Source organism: Lonchura striata, chromosome 37 (genome assembly GCF_050655825.1).
Source record: "Lonchura striata isolate lonStrDom1 chromosome 37, ASM5065582v1, whole genome shotgun sequence".
Classification (NCBI taxonomy): Eukaryota; Metazoa; Chordata; class Aves; order Passeriformes; family Estrildidae; genus Lonchura; species Lonchura striata.
The window spans coordinates 9,196,232-9,214,660 of record NC_140739.1 but is presented as its reverse complement, the minus strand read 5'-3'; positions in this window follow the sequence as shown (position 1 = coordinate 9,214,660).

Here is an 18,429-nt window from a genome sequence, read left to right as displayed (position 1 = left end):
GGCCAGGGGTCACCAAGTGCTCTGCTCTGGCCACGAGCTCACCTGCAGGAGTAATACCTTGGGAAAGCTCTGGGTCAGCAAGGAACGAGTGGCTGTGCGAGGGCTCCTCACAGCACCGCTCTCTCGCGTCCTCTCTCGTCGTGTGCACCGAGCACTGTGGAGTGTAACTGTAACTTGTAACTGCCAACACCTCTGCCAGAGCGTGTCACCAAGGGCCCTTGGAATCCCTGTCCCGTTCCATTCCACGGTGACCATGCTGCACGGTGTCACCAAGGGCCCTTGGAATCCCTGTCCCGTTCCATTCCACGGTGACCATGCTGCACCCTGTCACCAAGGGCCCTTGCACGCACTGCCACCTGCCCTGGGGCCACCCCGTGCCCACCCAAAGTGGCCCAGGTTGGAAGGAATCCCTGGCCCCAAGTGTCTGAGACAGCCCGACGGGATCTTTAGGAATGACTCAGACCATCAGCCAACGCTGCCCTGCTCTGCAGGCTCAGGGCAGCAGAAGGAGCCCCCACGGGCTCTGCAGGAGCTGGCAGAGGCTGCCCAGCAGGGAGGCCATGGGGCACAGAGCCCCAAGGCTGCCCAGGGCCCCACGGCACAGGGGCCGTTCCCAGCCCCAATGCTCCTGGCCTGGCCTGGGCTGCACAGGGGCTGTGGCACCATGGCTGGGCCAGCACAGGGCCACAAAGGGGCCCCGCAGCCGCTGCCGGGGCTGGCAGCAAGTCCGGGCACAGACAAGGAATTGCTGAGCATGGCCTGCGCTGGCCAGGGCTGACTGTGCCAAAGGCAGAGCTCAGCTGCTCTTGATGCCTGCAGGAAAAGTCAAGAGGCCAAAGAGCCTCCATGGCTGTGCTGGGGACAGAGGCTGGAGGAGGGAAATGCAGGGAAGCTGTGGCATGGGGAGGACATGCAATTCCAGCAGACACCTCAGCCTGCAAGGTGCTCTGCTCTACCTCAGCTCCTCTCTTAGATATGCCAATCCCAGCTCAGCACCTCAGGGTACTGGGGCCCAACAAGTAGAACATGCCTGTTCATGGAAAGGGGAGCAGGTTTCAATATCTCTCTGTTCCATAACATACAAGCAAATCTTTATTATCTGGCTCACTGGAGAACTTTGAAGAAATGGTAATGTTTTCCCACCCAGAACAGGAATTTCCTGGCTCTACTGCTTTCTTCTACTGATGGCAGGAGAAGAAATACTCATCTTCCCCTCTACCTCTGCCACCAACATTCAGTATAATATTTCATGACGCGCTTCCTTTGGGTGTTTCCAGGACTCCTGGTTAAATGGCCCTATCTAAGGACATCTCTTCATTTAGAGCAGCTGCATGTATGTCCTTCCCATTGCTCCCAGATTTCCTCCTGCAGCTGTTCTCTGGTCATTCCAATGCATCTCCTTTAAATGGCTTCATGCTTTGAGCTTTTGGGAGTTTCCCAATTTTTCAGAAGTTTAAATAACTCCTTACTCAGCATCTTATTGTAAGTTTTACCTATCACCTCTTCTTATGCCTTTGTCTAAAATCCTGCCTTTATGGCAATGCCTTGTAGATGGTGGACATGTCAGATGCTGCTGGGATGTCACAAGGAGCAGAGGGAAGGGTTTTGCTTGATTCAATTTATCATATTCACATTTTTTGATGTTGGCCATGAAGAGAAAGTTTTCAGTACCCTCCTACCCCTGCCTCTGTGCGAACTGGCCAAGGAGAGACCGGGCGGGGGCGGCAAAAGTCTGCAGGCGGTGCCAGGGAGTCTGATGGGGCAGGGCGGGGCGCTCCCAACCATGGCTGGGCGGGGGCCGCGACAGACAGGGGCAGGGGCAGGGGCAGGGGCAGGGGCAGGGGCAGGGGCAGGGGCAGGGGCAGGGCAGGGGCAGGGGCAGGGCAGGGGCAGGGGCAGGGGCAGGGGCAGGGGCGGGGAGAGAGGGGATGCGAGAGTGTGCGGCCGTGCGAGCGGGAGCGGCGGGGGCGGTGGGGAGCGGTGGTGTCTGAGGAGCCGGGCGTGTGTCCCTGTGTCTGTCTCTCTCTCTGTGTCAACGAGGCCCGAGGGCGGGCGGCTTCGTGCCGGCCCCGGGCGCCTCGGCACCGAGCCCCCGCGGCCCCCCAGGCTCCTTCCGAGGACCGAAGACCTCTGCGGGCCCTGAAGGAACCGGCCCCAAAGCGGCCGCCCGCTTGCCGGCGGTGCTGCCGGCGGCGGGCCGGGCCGGGCCGAGTCGCACCGGGGCCGGCGGCTGCGAGCTGATTTCCGCCGCACGGACGGGCTTCTCTTCCCCGCTGGCCCCGCTGACATTCTCTTCTGCGGGGCAGGGCTGTGTCGGCTCCCGGACGGGCGGCGGGGGGCACTGGGGACGCCGTTTCCACAGTTCTGCACCTCAGGAGACCCCAGCACAGGGCACGGGCTGCCCGTCGGCTCGCCTGCGGGTGCTCTGCATAATAAAGGAAACTGAACAAAATCTGCCAAGAAAATTTCTTTTTCGGCTAAGTTTCTCATACCAGGCAAATAGAAGAGCCATTCTTTCAAGAAAGGAGAAAATGGGGGGGAATAAAACCCTAAAGACAAACTGAATAAAACCCCAAACCAAAAAAATCTCAAAACAAAACACAAAACCCAAAGGAAAAAAACCCAAAAAATCCAAAACAAAACCAGAAAACCCAAAACAAAAGCCCTGCACCTCACCTGCCCTCCAAAAAACCACCCCAAAAAACGAAATACAACCCAGAAAAATACAAAAATATGTGTTGGTCTTGAAAGTGGGCGGTTTATGGGCTGGGATGGGGCTGCTAGAGCTGTCCGGCTCTGGGCTGTAAGGAGGCTGTGAGCTTCCCCTGGCTCCAGGGCCGCCGGTGCTGGGTCGGCACCCTTGCGGCAAGCGTTGTCAGGGGGCAGCAGGTCTACTCTTGCTCCAGGCAAGCCTGGGGCAATCAGGTCTACCCGTCTCCGGAGCCATCAGGTCTACCAGGATCTGGGGACTCCCGGCTCTTGGCGGTGCCTGTGCCACGGGCAGTGACGGGTGACACCAGGTCATCCCCAACTCCGCGCCGGCCCAGGGTTATCAGGTCTACCCAGCTCCAGGGTCACCTGGTTCGTGGCAGGACCTTCATGGCCAGGGTCAACAGGTCTACCCCGATGCTGAGTGACCGTAAGGTGTTGTGGCCAGGACAACAGGTCTACCCTGGCTCCGGGGCTGCTGGGTTCATTGCAGTGCCCTGGATGTGAGCGGTGGCGGGGGACAAAAGGTCTACCCTGGCTCCGGGCCGGCCCGGGGCCATCAGGACTACCCCTCTCCACGGCCGCCGTGCTCGTGGTTGCGCTCAAGCTGCGGGTGGGATTGACAGCTAGCAGAACAGAATGGTTGGAAAAAGATCTGCCACCACCAGACACCAGACCACACCCAACAGGGTCACCCACCTCCTCTTGTCTATGGACGGTAATTAGGGGACCTGAAGACTTAAAACTAATTTTAAAAAACTTGCTAGAAGCTGATATACAGTAAGGTAGTAATAACCATTTCTGAGTTAAAGTACCACGGTAAAAGTTTAAACACTTTGTAATTCTTTAATAAGTGTCCTTTAGCCAAGCAGGTCAACTGAAGAAAGTTTTAGTTAGAATATTATTAAGTCTCACTTAGTTGCTAGGAATTAAGAGAATTACCCAAAGAAGCTAACCCTCAAAAGCCAGAGACTGTAAGTTGATGCGGGCTTAAGCCCGATCAAAGAAATAGTGGAGGGATTTATTATGAACAAAACAGCCTTGCTGAGACATTTCGGTTTGGGCTAAGTACTGACATTGAAATATTAATTAGCGAATTGCTCCTGGGAATCACCTACACCCCCACCCACACTACCATTCTAGGACTGGGATGCAAAATAGAGAGACCAGTGGAATCACGGGAGGGGGTTTTGGGGATGAAAACACCCCTAAGTGGAAGGCTGGGCACAGTGGAGGGGGCTGGATGGGTGCGCTGCTTGGGGAAAAGGGAACCACATCCCTGGTCTGTGTCTGACCTGTCACCATAGCCTGCAGGGGACCAGACTGGACTGGGCTGTGGGAAGCAGGAACAAAGGAACAACTCTTCCTGGTGTTCCCAGGAGGGAAGGACAGGGGACAGCTGCTGCTGCACTTTGGCAGCAGGCTCTGCACATGCCCTCACCCTTCGGCTACCAGGACTTCAGACACAGACTGCACACCTCTTCACCTCCGGCTACCAGTGTGCCACGGAGACTCCAGGGACAGACTCTGCAGCCTTCTCGCCCTTTGGCTACTGGGAAAAAGCTACAACAGCGGGGGTGAGCTCTGTATTGAGCTCCCTTGCTCTGCTGATCTTTTGAATAAAGAGCTGAACATTAATAAAGGCACGAGCCCTGTTTACTACATGAAGGCCCCCAAAATTCCACTAAAAAGCCCCAAAATCCCCTAAAAATCACTGCTGTTGTGCCCCCGTCCCCCGAATCCCCCATACCCCATTCAGGGTGGGCCTGGGACTGCCTGGGACCCCCAGATCTCCATAGGACCCCCTCCAGGAACCCCAAATCTTCCCCAGAGCCCCCCGCCAAAGTTGGCCCAGGACCCCCTGAGAGCCCCCAGACCCCAATTGCACCCAGCCCAGGATGCCCCCTGAGACCCCCTGAGACCCTTCCCAAGACCCCCCCCAGGACCCTTCCAGGACCCTCCAGACCCCGCCCCAAACCCAACTCTGGACCCCCCAGCCTCTCCCCAGATCCCTCCAGGACCTCTCCCAAAAACCCCCAACCCCCCCCAGACCCTCTCTGGGACCCTTCCAGATCCCCCAAAGCCCCTCCCCAAAACCTCCAAAACCTCCTAGGACGCCACCAGGACCCCCCAGACCGCTCCCCCAACTCCGCCCAGACCCTCCCAAGACCCCCCCTCCAGGCCCCTCTCAGGACCCATCCCCACCCCCCAGGTCCCCCCACAATGCTCCAAGACCCCTCCCCAGACTCTCCCTGACACCTCCAGGACCCCTCAGGATCCCCCACCCAAGAGCCCTCCAGGACGCCCAGACTGCCCCGAGGACTCCTCCATGAGCCATCCAGGACCCCCCAGAGCCCTCCCTAAACTCCCCCCGGATCCCTCCCCAAAGGCCCCCGATCCCCCCAGGACCCCTCCCCAGCCCCCCCAGCCCCTCCCAGCCCCCGGCCCCTGTGCGGAGCCCCCTCCCCAGCGTTGCGGCCCCCGCGGCTCCCGCGGCTCCCGCCTCTCCCAGCGCCTCCCCCGCTCTGGCAGCGCCGCCCGCAGGGCCCGCCCGAGCCCGGGGGGCGGGGCCGCCGGGGGAGGGGCGCCGCTCCCGGCTCCCTCTGATTGGCTGCAGCCGCGCGCTGATTGGTTGGTTCGGCACGGGGCGCGCCGCTATTGGCTGGAGGAGCCCGCGCGCGCGGTGCAGGCAGGAAATTGTCAGGGGAGCGCGGCTGAGGAGGGGCTGAGGTGGGGCCGGGGAAACTGAACGGGGGGTTTGGGGCGGCTCGGGGAGAAATTGGGGATTTCTGGGGAACTGACAGGAAATAGGCGTGTGTCTGCTGGGTTTGGGGGAATGAGGGGGCTTTAGGGAGCTTTGGGGGGAGCTTGAGAGCTTCTGGAGCGTTCTCCGTTGGGTTTAGGGGGATCTGAGGGTAATTGCGGGGGTCCGAGGGGACTTTGGCGGAGTTGTGAGAGGAACTGGGGGGATCTGGGGGTTCTGAGGTGGCTCTGGGGTCAATTTTGGGGTAAAGTGGGGGGATCTGAGGGTAATTTGGGGGCTTTAGGTGGGTCTGGGGCGGATTTGGGGCTCTGGGGACACCTAAAGGGGTGCCAGGGGGTGAAGGGGTCGCAGCCCCCCAGACGCCCCCTGAAGCCCCCCTGTCCCCACAGAGGGGTCCCGGCCCTGGCGGTGCAGGACCCCCGGCCCCAGCCCAGCATCTCCATCAACCACCTGAACCGGGACACCAAGGAGGACGGGGATGGCTGGGGGGTCCTGGGGGCTCTGAGAGTGTCCGTGCCTGTCCCCAGGGGCTCAGGCTGTCCCCTGGGTGTCCCCGAGCTGGAGAAGTCCCTCTGCGCCGTTTCCTCGCCGTTTGGGCAGATTTTGGACATTTTGGTGCGGCGCAGTCTCGGCCTGCGGGGCCAGGCCTTCCTCACCTTCAGGGAGATGAGCAGCGCCACCAACGCCCTGCGCTCCCTGCAGGGCTTCCCCTCCTGCGGCCAACCCGTGGGGAGACAGCGACTGGGGGAGTTCTGGCACTGGGGAAAGAACTGCAATGCTGGGGAAAAACCGCCAAACTCTGGCCTCAGATACCCCCAAAGTCCAACTTGGAATCCCACCAAACTCATTCACCCTGAACACCCCAAAGCTTCCCTTTCTATGACAAGCCCATGGTAAGACAGAAATGCTGGGTGAAATCCTGGAATTCTCATGGAAAAAACCCAAAATCCTGAGGAAAAAAAACAAACCCAACCAGGATTCCCCCCAAAATCCCATCAAGAATCCCTGAAATTGAGTTGGAAACACCCCTAAATCCAACCAGGAACCCCCCTAAGCTTCCCCTTCTATGACAAGTCCATGGTGAGACCCAAATCCTTGGGAAAATCCTGACATTTTGGGAAAAAATCCTGAAATTCTGGGAGAAATCCTGAATTCCTGGGGGAAAAACTCAAAATGCAGCCTCAAATATCCCCAAAATCCAACCAGGAACCGCCCCAAAGCTTCCCCTTCTACCAAATGTCCATGGTAAGAGACAAATCAGAGTAGAAGTCCTGGGATTTTGGGAACAATCCTGAAATTCTGGGAAAAACTCCAAAATCCTTGGGAAAAAACCCAAATCCAGCCTCAGTTATCCCTAAAATCCACCCTAACACCCCCCCCCACCCGCCAAAGCTTCCCCTTCCGGGACAAACCAGTGGTAATAGCAGAATCTTCAGGCAAATACCCAAATTTTGGGAAAAATCCTGTAATTCTGGGACAAAAGCACAAAATTCAATTGGGAACCCACCCAAAATCCGTCCAGGAGCCCCCAAGAATTCACCCTGAATCTCCTAAACCTTCCCCTTCTACCCCACAGTGAGACCCAAATTCAGGGAAAAATCCACAGATTCTTGAAAAAACAGGAAATCTTGGGAAAAAGCCTGAAATCTGGGGAAGAAACGGAAATCTCACCAGAAATCCACCCCCCAATCCCCTGGGAATGACCCCAAATCCCTGCTGGAACCTCCCCAATTCCTCTGAATTACCCCAAAATCCTGCTGAAATTCCCTGAATTCCTTCTAGGACTTGCCAAAATCCCTCAAAAACGTCCCTGATTGCTTCTGGAACTGCCCCAGATCCATTCTGGAGCATCCCCAAATCCCTCCGAACTTCTGAAAATCCCTTGGAAGACCCCAAAATCCCTCTTGAAACTCTCCCAGATCCCCTCAGAATTCCCCCAGATCCCTCAGAAAGCCCCAGATCCCCTCTGGAGCCTCTTCCAGATCCCCCCAAAATCCTCGGGAACAAGCCCAAACCCCCCGAGCCGTCCCCAGCTCCCCCCGGAGTGATCCCAAATCCCCCCGGAGCCAGCCCAGGTCCCCTCTGGAAGCTCCCCGAGTCCCTCGGGAAGCCGCAGATCCCCGGGAGCCGCCGGGCAGCGCCGGGAAAGCCCAAAGCCCCGCGGCAGTGCCGCATCCCGGCCGGAGCTGCCCCGGGAGCCCCGCGGGGCCGGGGCCGGGGCCGGGATGCGCCGTCCCAGCGGATCCAGCGCGCCCGGCCGGGCTCGGCCAGCGCGGCCCAGGGCAGGGAGCGCTGGTGGGGCGGGAGCGGGAGCGGAGCGCGAACGGGACCAGCGCAGAGCCAAGGGGGGAGAGGCCCCGGCCCCACAGAGAGCGGGGCCGGAGCGCGGGGCCGGGCGGGGATGGCTCGGGGATTGTCCCGGGCGATTCGGGCACTCGCAGCGATCTCTGCGGGATTCTTGGGCTGCTCCTGGGAGGTTTGGCTGGGATTTTGAGGGAAGTTTTCGTGGGGATTTTTGGGGTGGATTTCCTCGCACTTCGGGTGGGATGTGATAGGACTTGGGGGCATTTTTTGGGGAATTTGAGAGGGGTTTGGTGGGATTTCGGCGCGGATTTTTTGAGTGTATTTGGTGTGGATTTTGCGAGGGTTTAGGGAAATTTTGGTCGGATATTTTGGGTGATTTGGTGGGATTTTTTGTGTGGATTTTGTGTGATTGGGGGATTTTTGGCTGCATTTTTGTACAAATTTTTCTCTGTGGATTCTGTGGGATTTTCATGGGGATTTAGTGGGACTTTTTGTGGGATTTTTGTGTGGCATTTAAGGGGATTTTGGGGGCGATTTTTATGGGGATTTTGAGGGATTTCTGTGAGCCTTGGGGTGATTTTTTGTGGATTTTTTTGGGTGAGTTTTGTGGGCTTTTGGGTGGAATTTTTGTGGAGATTTACCTGGGATTTTGTGTGGTTTTTCTGGCATTTTCAAGGAATCTACAGTGGAATTTTTGTGGGAATTTTATGGTATTTTTGGTGGGATTTTTTGTGAGGATTTTGAGTCGATTTCTATTGGATTTTGGGGAGTTTTGGGGGATTTTTTAGGAAGATTTTAGTTGGGTTTTGGGTGTTTTGGGGGGGATTTTTATGGGATTTTGATGATATTTTTGTGAGGACTTTTGGTGATATTTTTGTGAGGGTGAGTGGTGCCTTTGGTTCCAACCAACTTTCCTCCCCGAGCCAACGTTACCCACTCCCTCACACGTCCCCCCCGTGCCTTCCCACTGCCTTGTCCTGTCTGGGCTTCCACAGCCCCTCATCCCTTCGTGGCCCCGTCCCCTCAGGGTCTCCCCCAGCCTGGCCAACCTGATCCATCAAGAGGCACCTGGGAGCCCTCAGCATTCCAGGCAGCAACACACGGGCAGGAGGACACGGATGGCGCTTCCTGCCTGGGACAGGGCTTGTGGCCATCTCCAGGCACCGCTCTCACAGAGATCCCCACAGCTCCAGCCCCTGCCCATCTGCTCTGTGGGCAGCACAAAGGCTTCAGCAGAACCACCAAAGGCCAAGGGGCTTCTGGCCATTTTCCCTGCAACCCTGCATGCCTGGGCAGCTTGCTGAGCCCAGGAACCCTTTTCTCCCTCTTCCCCTAGGCCCTGCAGAGCCTGGGCAGCAAAAGAAAGATCCTGGGAGTCTGTCTATTACAACACATCCTATATTTCTATGCTAAAGAAAAACAAAAAGAAGAAAAGAACAATCCTAAAGAAACGAAACATTACTGCTGGCTCGGGTGGTCCCAGCAGACAGAGCCTCTGGGATCAGCTCTCTGCAGAGCTGCAGCAGCGCAGCCAGCCGAGCCCCGACAGACGAGGCCGTCTCCTCCATGCCCTGCAGAGCCGATCATGCAGGCTGTGGAAGCGGGAATATCGAGCTCTCTCTATTCCCTGGAGGACAGACAATGTTTGAACTGCCAGGCTCGCAACGGCGACACTGATGTCATTGGCCGTGTCTTCTAGGGCTGAAAGAGAGAGGAACAGCGCCATGGTCAGTTCCCGCATCTGAGGGGACCCGAGGAGATCCCTGTGCCAGGGCCATCCCAGCCGGCTCTGGCCATGGCCAGCAGGGAGCAGGGACCAGCTGGATCAGCCCAAAGCTGCTAGCCACGAATCCCCCAGGTGCCCTGAAAGCTCTGTGTGCTCTGTCCACGCCGCCCCTGGTCTGCACAGGGAGCAGAGCCCTCCACAGCCGGGGCAGGGCTCGCAGCTCCCCCGCCAGCCCTCGCGTGCAGCCCGCTGCCCTCACTCACCCTCACAGATGAGATGGAGCTCTTCCTTCCTCCCCCTCAGGTACCGCCCGGCCGTCCCTGGGAACACAGAGCCTGTCAGGCCCAGCGGCACAGCTCCCTGCCAGCGGCGCCGCCAGCCCTGTGCCCACACGCCCTCCTGGCCCGGCTCGTGGCTCACCCATGAACCTGACGGCCGCCTCTCGCAGGGGCTCCTGTGGGCTCTGCAGGTAGGGCAGGGCCCGGCGCAGGTGCTCGGCCACGCTGCTGCTGTCCTCTGCCAGCTGGAGAGAGCGACAGGAGGGAAGGGTTGGCCCCGCAGCCCCCCGGGCCGGGGCTCCATGGGCACCCGGCTCGGGCCGCAGGAGCCTGGAGCAGAGCCCGCGCGGCCTCGGGCTGCAGCAGCGGGCAGGGGCACAGCTGCCAGCCCGCACACCGAGCACCGCGCTCAGGGGCTGCTCCAGGCTGGGGCTGCGGCTTCCCGGCCCTCCTTACCAGGATCTCAATGAACCTCCACAGTTTCTCCTTCTTTACAGGCTTTTCAAGAACTCTCCTGTTCAGGAATTTGGCCACACAAAGCAGGGTTTCCCAAGAAGCCTGGAGAGCAGTAGAGACACGGAAATGGCCCCACAGCCCAGGATCAGCATCCCTGTGCCAGGGCCAGGAGGAGGATGCAGCCTGCCAGGCGCCAGGGCAGGAGGCAGCCAAGCCCCCTCCCAGGGCGACAGCAGCAGCCCGTGAGTCCTCACCTCTGCCACACTCTGATTCTCATCATGGCAGTGGAAGAAGAGTGGGAGCAGGCTGTGACACACTTGTGTCATCAGGAACTTTTTCTCTTCTTCCACTACAGTAGACAGCAAGGCTCGAAATACAAACATGGAGATCCACTGCACATGCCAGTCATCCTGTGTAACAGGAAGGAAACAAGACCTTGGCATCAGCTGATTCTGGCCCACCTTGGCGCAGGCCTGCATCTCCACAGGGCACCAAGTGTCTGGGCAGCAGCCAGTGGCCGTGGCTGAGGGCACAGAGCCTTACGTGTTCAAAGAGTGGCAGGAGCACCTTAGCCAGCTGCAGGGCGATGGGGCTGGGTATTGGGGTGTCATTATCCAAGAAGAAATCACTAAGTAGAACAATGCTCATCCTGACCACATCACTATCATTTTCCTGCAGGAGCTCCCCGAGGCTTTCGGTCAGGCTCCGCATTCTTTTGGCCTGTGCGGAACAAAAGTGTGTGAAAGGCCACCCTGCTGCCACAGGGCCCAGAGGCCAAAGGCCTGTCCCGCAGCCCTCGGGCAGCTGAAGTGGGAGGCAGGAGAGCTGGGAGCAGCTGACCCAGTGCCTGAAGACCAGCAACTGTGTTCCCCAGCACCACGCTGCCTGCACGGCTTCAGCTGCTGCCCCCTCCTTACCATCGAGGGATTATCCCTGACCAAGAGGAGGGCTCTCAGAACCTGGCGGCGCATCTCTGTGTGCTCACTCAGCAAGTGCCTCGACAAGAGATCCATGATGCTGTCACTGCATGCACTCAAGTCCAGGCAATGCAGGACCTGAAAGGCACAGGGCAGTGACAGGGGACCCGGCCGGCAGGAGCCCAGAACCGCACAGGGCGGGGACCAGGCAGCAGCACAGGGCGTGGGCACCATCCCAGGCAGCTGCGGCTACGAGAGGGCAGAGAGCTGGGAGGCAGCGCCGGCCTTCAGACTCACCTCCACAAGGAATGCCAGGGCAGGGAAGTGCCAGTATGGCATCTCTTTGCGGAGCAACTGAAGGAGATAGTCTAAGATGCTTTTACACTCATCGATGGATTCTTTGCCCATCTCCCTGGAAGGCAGAAAATGGCACTAAGATGTGGCAGCAGCTCTCTGGCCTCAGAGAGAAACAAACAACTTTCCCAGGCATCGCCTGAGAAAGTCTGAGAAGATCAGAGGAAAGAATGAAAAAACATTCTTATCTTAACATGCTGCACCTGGCATTGTGAACATTCGGAATATGTTACAGAGATTTGTCTACCAAAATGTGCTTTCTTAAGTAACTAATGGTATAGTGTTTAGACTAGAAAACACATTAAATCAACCTATATCATAACTATCTATAAGAACAATGGGTTTCTTAATAATAATTATTATTGATCGGACCTCTGAAATACATGGAGTCAGTGATAATTACTGGCCGGGGGCCCGCTCCTACGACACTAAGACCCTGAGTCGGGGGGGGAAGCCCCTCCCAGGACAGACTGATGCAGTTCTTGTCTTTACCCCCCACCCTGCAGGGGGACCTGGGCCCTTTGAGATGTGGCTGCTGCTGGGCACCCTCCTCTCCCAGCCTTTCCCAGTCTGCTTGGCTGTCCCTCGTCCCTCTGGCCCATGGCCATGGGGACTGAGTGGGATATCCCAGCCACAGAGCACAAATGCCGGGAGCAATGGGGAGAAGGGGGTCTCACCTGGCCAGCAGACCCACGGCATAAATGTGGGTGTCAGCACAGAGCAGCGTGTCCCAGCCACGCTTGCGCTCCATTGACAACACCACATCCTCATAGTCCATTTGGCACAGCAGGGACTTCAGGGTCCTCACTGCAAACCTGAGTGCAGAGCAAAGCCCGGGTCACACTGGGAGCACTGGCTCCTGCCCTGGCCATGTGGCAGGGACAGAAGGATTGGGATAGAGCACCTGTTGGGGCTGCTGGCAAGGCCATGTTCTTCCTGGCATCCCTTCCAGAAGGTATCCACCTCCTCTGGCATCTCTTTGGTGCTGAAGAACACTTGGAAGAGCAGATGCACAAATAACTGCGGGAAATGCTCATCCACTATATCTGGGACACAGCGCTCCTGAAGGATCTTCCACATCACCACAGTTGCCTGCAAAGGACGAAGCCCCCCGAGGCAGCGTTCAGTGCCAAGGTGTCCGTGTGACAGGGCCCGAGCGTGGCAGGGAGAGGCCCAGAGAGACACAGGGGGAGCAGCGGGCCTGGTGGCCCTGCAGCTGTCCCTAGGCCAGCTTTCAGGCCAGTGCCTGAGGCAGGGAGATGCAGTGGGGAAAGGAGGATGGAGAGCTGCTGGACAGGTGGCCTTGGGGCCAGCAAAGTCCACTGGCAGAAACTCACAGCCAGGGCAAAGACAGTCATTCTGTTCCCATCGCAGGTGCTCATGCTGTGCTCTGGCCAGCTCCCCAGCACATCCAGGAGTATCTGCTGTGCCAGCTCTGCAGTCCAGGGTGTGCACATGATGGTCTTCCACATGGCCATGGCAGCTCTGCGGGGTTAGAGCTCTGTCTCAGGGCATCTCAGACACAGCACCGTGGTCTGGGCATCTCTAGAGGCCCGGGTTGACTGCCGGCTCTGCCTTTGCCCACTGCCCCTCTCCAGCAGCAGCCAGGCAGCCCAGCCCTGTGGGGACAGGCCCCTGTGGGACAACGAGGGAGCATGGCAGCAGGCTTGGGGCTGACATGCCAGGGCCTGGAAAGGGAGCAGCCAGAGGGCCCTGGGACTCTCTGTTGGTCAGAAACCTGGCCCAGGCTGTACAGGGCGATGGGTTGGGGTGAGCCCTGAGCCCTCTGGGCAGATGGGCCCCATACCTGTCACAGGATGGGGCCACACGCAGGAGTGTCATTACTGCCTCATTTGGCTGCGCTTCTGTGAGATACAGCAGGGCGTTGTCCAGCCTGTGCTCAGCAGAATCATTGGCCATGAGCCACTGGTGGATGTATCTCACCATGCCGGGCACCTGGAGAAGGCACAGGGAGACTTGGAAAGCTGCCAGAGGGATCAGCGTTCCCAGGGTCCCCAGAGAAGTGCTTCCCTTCCCGCCACACTGCGATGGCCTCAAAGGCTCACAGGGGCCAGCACTAGTGGCTTGGGAAGCCATATGACTCATGGGGCAATTGAAGCCTGGCCACATCTGCTTACTTGCTCTGCTCTGGGAACACCACTCTGCACAAGCAAATCCAGCAGGGCGGCACTGGTCTCATGTCCGAGGAGCTCTGAGTATGCTCTGAGCCCAGGGCTCATGACACTGGTCTCTTCCTGCCGAATTCTCTTGATGAATTTGCAAACGAGCTGTAGGAGAAGAGCAAGAAGCCATGGCATGCTGCAGGTGTGCTGCTGGGCTGAGCAGTGACAGCAGGCCCAGCCCAGGTGGGGATGGCTGCAGGTACCTGCGCTGTTCTGCGGAAGCGGCCACGGGTGCGTTCCTGCTCTTGTGTGCGCTGCACGGCTGCACCTGGCAAAGAGCGAGCGCAGCCCGAGCTGAGGGGCTGCCGGAGAGGCCGGAGAACACAGCCCAGCCCTGCACCGCCCAGGCAGGGACAGCCCCGTGACGGCCCAGGGCACGGAGCACGGCTGTGGGGTGTCTGCCCGGCCCCTATTCCATCCTGACCATGGGCATGGCCCCAGGGGATGGCATGGCATGGCATGGCATGGCATGGCATGGCATGGCATGGCATGGCATGGCATGGGGCCAAGCTGGCTGCAGGCACCAGCCCTGTGGCCCAGCTCTGCCACTCACCCTTCTGCCGTGGCTGGAACTGCTCCAGCTCTTCAGGCTGCTGTGCTGGGGCAGCTCCAGGGCCTTCTTTCTCCTCCTTCCCCCGGGCCAGCTTGGGCACGCTCACAGGTCTGTGCTCTACGACACTGCCTGGATTCATGGCTGCTTGCAGAAGGTGAAAAGGAAAAGGTCCAAGTCAGCATGTGCTGCAGTCGTGCCTTAAGGGCACCTGCAAGTGTGAAGACTTGGCAAGGCTACAGGACAGCAAGTCCTGCACTCTGCTCTTGGGGCTCCAGCCACAAGGACAGGAGACTCCTGTCAAGGACAGTGAAAAGCAAATGCCACAGTCTGCCCTCGAGGGCAGCTGCAGAAGATTTGCCTTGGGAAGGCCAGGGGTCACCAAGTGCTCTGCTCTGGCCACGAGCTCACCTGCAGGAGTAATACCTTGGGAAAGCTCTGGGTCAGCAAGGAACGAGTGGCTGTGCGAGGGCTCCTCACAGCACCGCTCTCTCGCGTCCTCTCTCGTCGTGTGCACCGAGCACTGTGGAGTGTAACTGTAACTTGTAACTGCCAACACCTCTGCCAGAGCGTGTCACCAAGGGCCCTTGGAATCCCTGCCCCGTTCCATTCCACGGTGACCATGCTGCACCCTGTCACCAAGGGCCCTTGGATCCCCTGTCCCGTTCCATTCCACGGTGACCATGCTGCACCGTGTCACCAAGGGCCCTTGCACGCACTGCCACCTGCCCTGGGGCCACCCCCAGCCCCCCAGAGTGGCCCAGGGTGGAAGGAATGCCTTGCCCCAGGTGTGTCAGACAGCCAGACAGGATCTTTAGGAAGGGCTCAGCCCATCAGCAAACCCTGCCCTGCTCTGCGGGCTCAGAGCAGCAGGAGCCCCCGCAGCTGCCGACGCAGCCGCGGCGGGAAGGGCACGGGGCCTCCACAGAAGCTGGCACGGCCTCCTCGGGACACGTCCCACATGGTGGCCGTCCTAAGCACGGCCGTGGGACACAGACCGGGAACATGTGGACCAGGGCAGGAATGCTGCTCTGAGCCCTGGGGCCCGGGCAGCGCTGACAGCAGCAGGTGAGGCACAGTCCCCGCCCAAGCAGAGTTCCCCCGAGCCCTGGCAGCACCGGTGCCCATCTCCTGCCCCAGAAACCTGTGCCCCAAAAGGGCTTCTCTGCCAGAGGGCAGCCAAAGCTGGTGTGCACTGGGGGCTGTGCTCTGTCCTACAGGGGCTATTGGTAGCAGCACCTGGAGCAACTGGTGGCAACATTTGGTGCGTGTCAGATGTTGTTGCTCCTTCCCAGAATGATTTTTTCATGGAGGGGATTAGCAGTAGCACAGAAACACCAACAGCTACTGAACTTCACAGGACAAAAGGACTCCACCGAAACACTGCCATGTTTCCTTGTGCTTTTGCGTCTTTCTTGCACTCTGAAAGAAAAAGAATTGCCCCAAGCCCTGCTATTCAAATCTCCAGCTGCTGTGTGTCTTCCTGTGGCAGCTCTCTGCAAACAAAACTGGCTGCCTGCTCAGCTGGGCAATGGACGGCCACAAACAGGGAGGGCCCTGGTGAACATCTCTTTGGTCTCGTGGGGCAGCGAGGGCACAGGAGACAAAGACTGCTCCTCCCGAGTTCATGGGGCAACAGAGAGATTTTATTTCCCAAGCCCCCCCTTACACAGGGCATTTGAAAGACCAGGCCTGGAAGCTCTCATCGGTTTTAGCTCCACGCTCCTTCAGGTTCTGGCCCGTGAGGTGCCTGCAGTTTTGGGAGATATTTGATTGGTCAAGACCCCTGTCAATCATGGGAACACCTCACCCTCCTTTTCTTTATAAAATTCTGTGTATTGTTCTCTGTCACCCATCTGCAAGGGCCCTTTGCCAACATGGGGACAGAGGAGAGCGTGCATCTAATTTGCACTGGAGCTGCAGCATTCCCCTCCAGGAACTGTTAGGGGAGAACTCAAGCCACAGGCATAATGCTTCTTGGTTACAAATTGAACTTATCTCTAAAAGCAGAAAGCTATTTAATCCTGAGCCCATTAAACACTTAGAGAAAAACCCAATTTTAAAAAACAACCTTTAAGCACTTGATCCCTTGGGGAAAAACCAAACTTCCAGAAAACAATCTGTAAACAGAAAAACTGTTTGCAAACTTGAGAAATAATTTGTAAACAAATCAAATCCATCTATGAACTGTCCATGAGGCAGGTGATCATTTGTAATGCTGTCTGTGGTTTCCAGTGTCCATATTTTAGGCAGCTGTATTGTCCTGTTGTAGGATTTATTGTAAAACATGAGAACAGACTCAGAGGGGAGGAGGGTGTACCCTCAATCCAACCCCTTTCCCCTTTTTTCTTTGTATAAAAATAATAATAGGAACAGAACATGGACTTTGAATACTATTAACTTATGCAACGTTTCATCCACATTTACTGAAAATATTTGTCTTTATCAGTCAGGTTCAGGGCGAAGAACTTGATTGGGAGATGTTTTGATCAGAGCAAGGAACTTGGTTGGGAGACATTTTCTGTATTTATATTTTATCTAGTGCAAACCATATACTTTTTTCCCTTTGTTAGAAGTTAGAAATTTTGTTATTGACTTTAATAGCTGACTTTTCACTTTTAAAATGATGACAAGTGGCAGAATGTCAGTGAAAATCTTTGCAACTGCAATTTGCTTATGATAAATCGATGTTCTATGTGTACCTCAGTGGATATTCTTTGAATCATACCAGTTTATCTTAAAGCAATGCAAGAATAATTACTCGAATATTAAGAAAAGACATGTTAATGCACATACTAGGACTTCTTTAGGACAATGATTTACTAAAATATGAATATCTATCTAATATCGATATCCAACTGAGATGGACAAAAACTCTCTACGGGTTTAAAGTTAGAAAGTGTATGTTTATTGAGACAGCCAGGCAGTACCTGGGATAATTCCCTAATGCACACTGCAAAAATCACAGGTATTACAAAGCTTTTCTATTTACAGAAGTCTTGAATACACAAAATATGAATGCATATTCATATCCCTGTCACTTCCTCTGATCTGCTTCACATGCTGATTGGCAAAAAGGCAATTAAGCATGTGTAGTTCTGTTCCCTGAAATGAGTCTGGGGTCCATTTTGGGGAGGGGTTTCCAAAATGAGGAAGTAAAATAAGTCTTCCTCGTTCTGACCTTTCTGCCTTTCCCATGCACACGTGACAAATGAATCCTTGCCGTTTTCCTGTGCTTAATGGATTCCTAAAGTATGGGAAGTCTGCAACTGTTTTTGTGTCCCTGAAATCTGTTTATCACATTCTGTTTCACATGATAAGCACAGCTACCCAAGCATAAAGCTGGCAAGCAATGAGTTAATAGATCCTGGATATCTTATCTAAGATCCAGCTACTGTTAACTATGAACAAAGCCCATTTATCTACTTCCGATAAGTCAGCAACATCTAATTTAACTATCATCTTAACTTTCCTAAAATTCTTAATTCTTCAAAATTAATGTCTCACCGGGATTGGGGACAGGGAATGGGAATGGGGACAGGGAATGGGAATGGGGACAGGGAATGGGGAATGGGAATGGAGACAGGGACTGGGAGTGGTGACAGAGACAGGGAATGGGGACAGGGACCAGGAATGGGGACAGGGAATAGGACTGGGACAGGGACAGGGAATATGGTACAAGGATCAAGAATGGGGTCCGGATTGGGATGGGAGCAGGATGGGAACGGGACGGGGGGACACGGGAACAGGCAGGGGCAAGGGGAGTATGGAAGGGGAGTAAGGAATGGGGCAGCTGCTGCAGGGGATGAGGTGTTGGGATGGGGCACATGGGGACAGTTCCAGGGCAGGGGATCCTTGACCAGCTGCCCAGAACCTCCACCAGGGTCTCCCAGGGCAACTGGAGCCGCTCAGCCTGGGGTGCCCAAAGCCCTGAGCAACTCCCAGGTCCCTCCCAGGAACCCCCAAGTCCTTCAAACCCAGCATCCCCCATATCCCCTGCAAGACCCCCCCCTCCATGTCCCTATCCTTGTCTTAGCTCAACATCTTTATTTTTGCCTGCTTTTAAGAGTTTTGAAAGGGCAAAGAGAAATGAAAAGAAAATCCAGGCCACGGGGAGCCAGGAGGATGTGGATCCCCCCAGCTGGGTGTCTTCCCAACATGGATCAGCAGCACCACAGGTCACCAGGG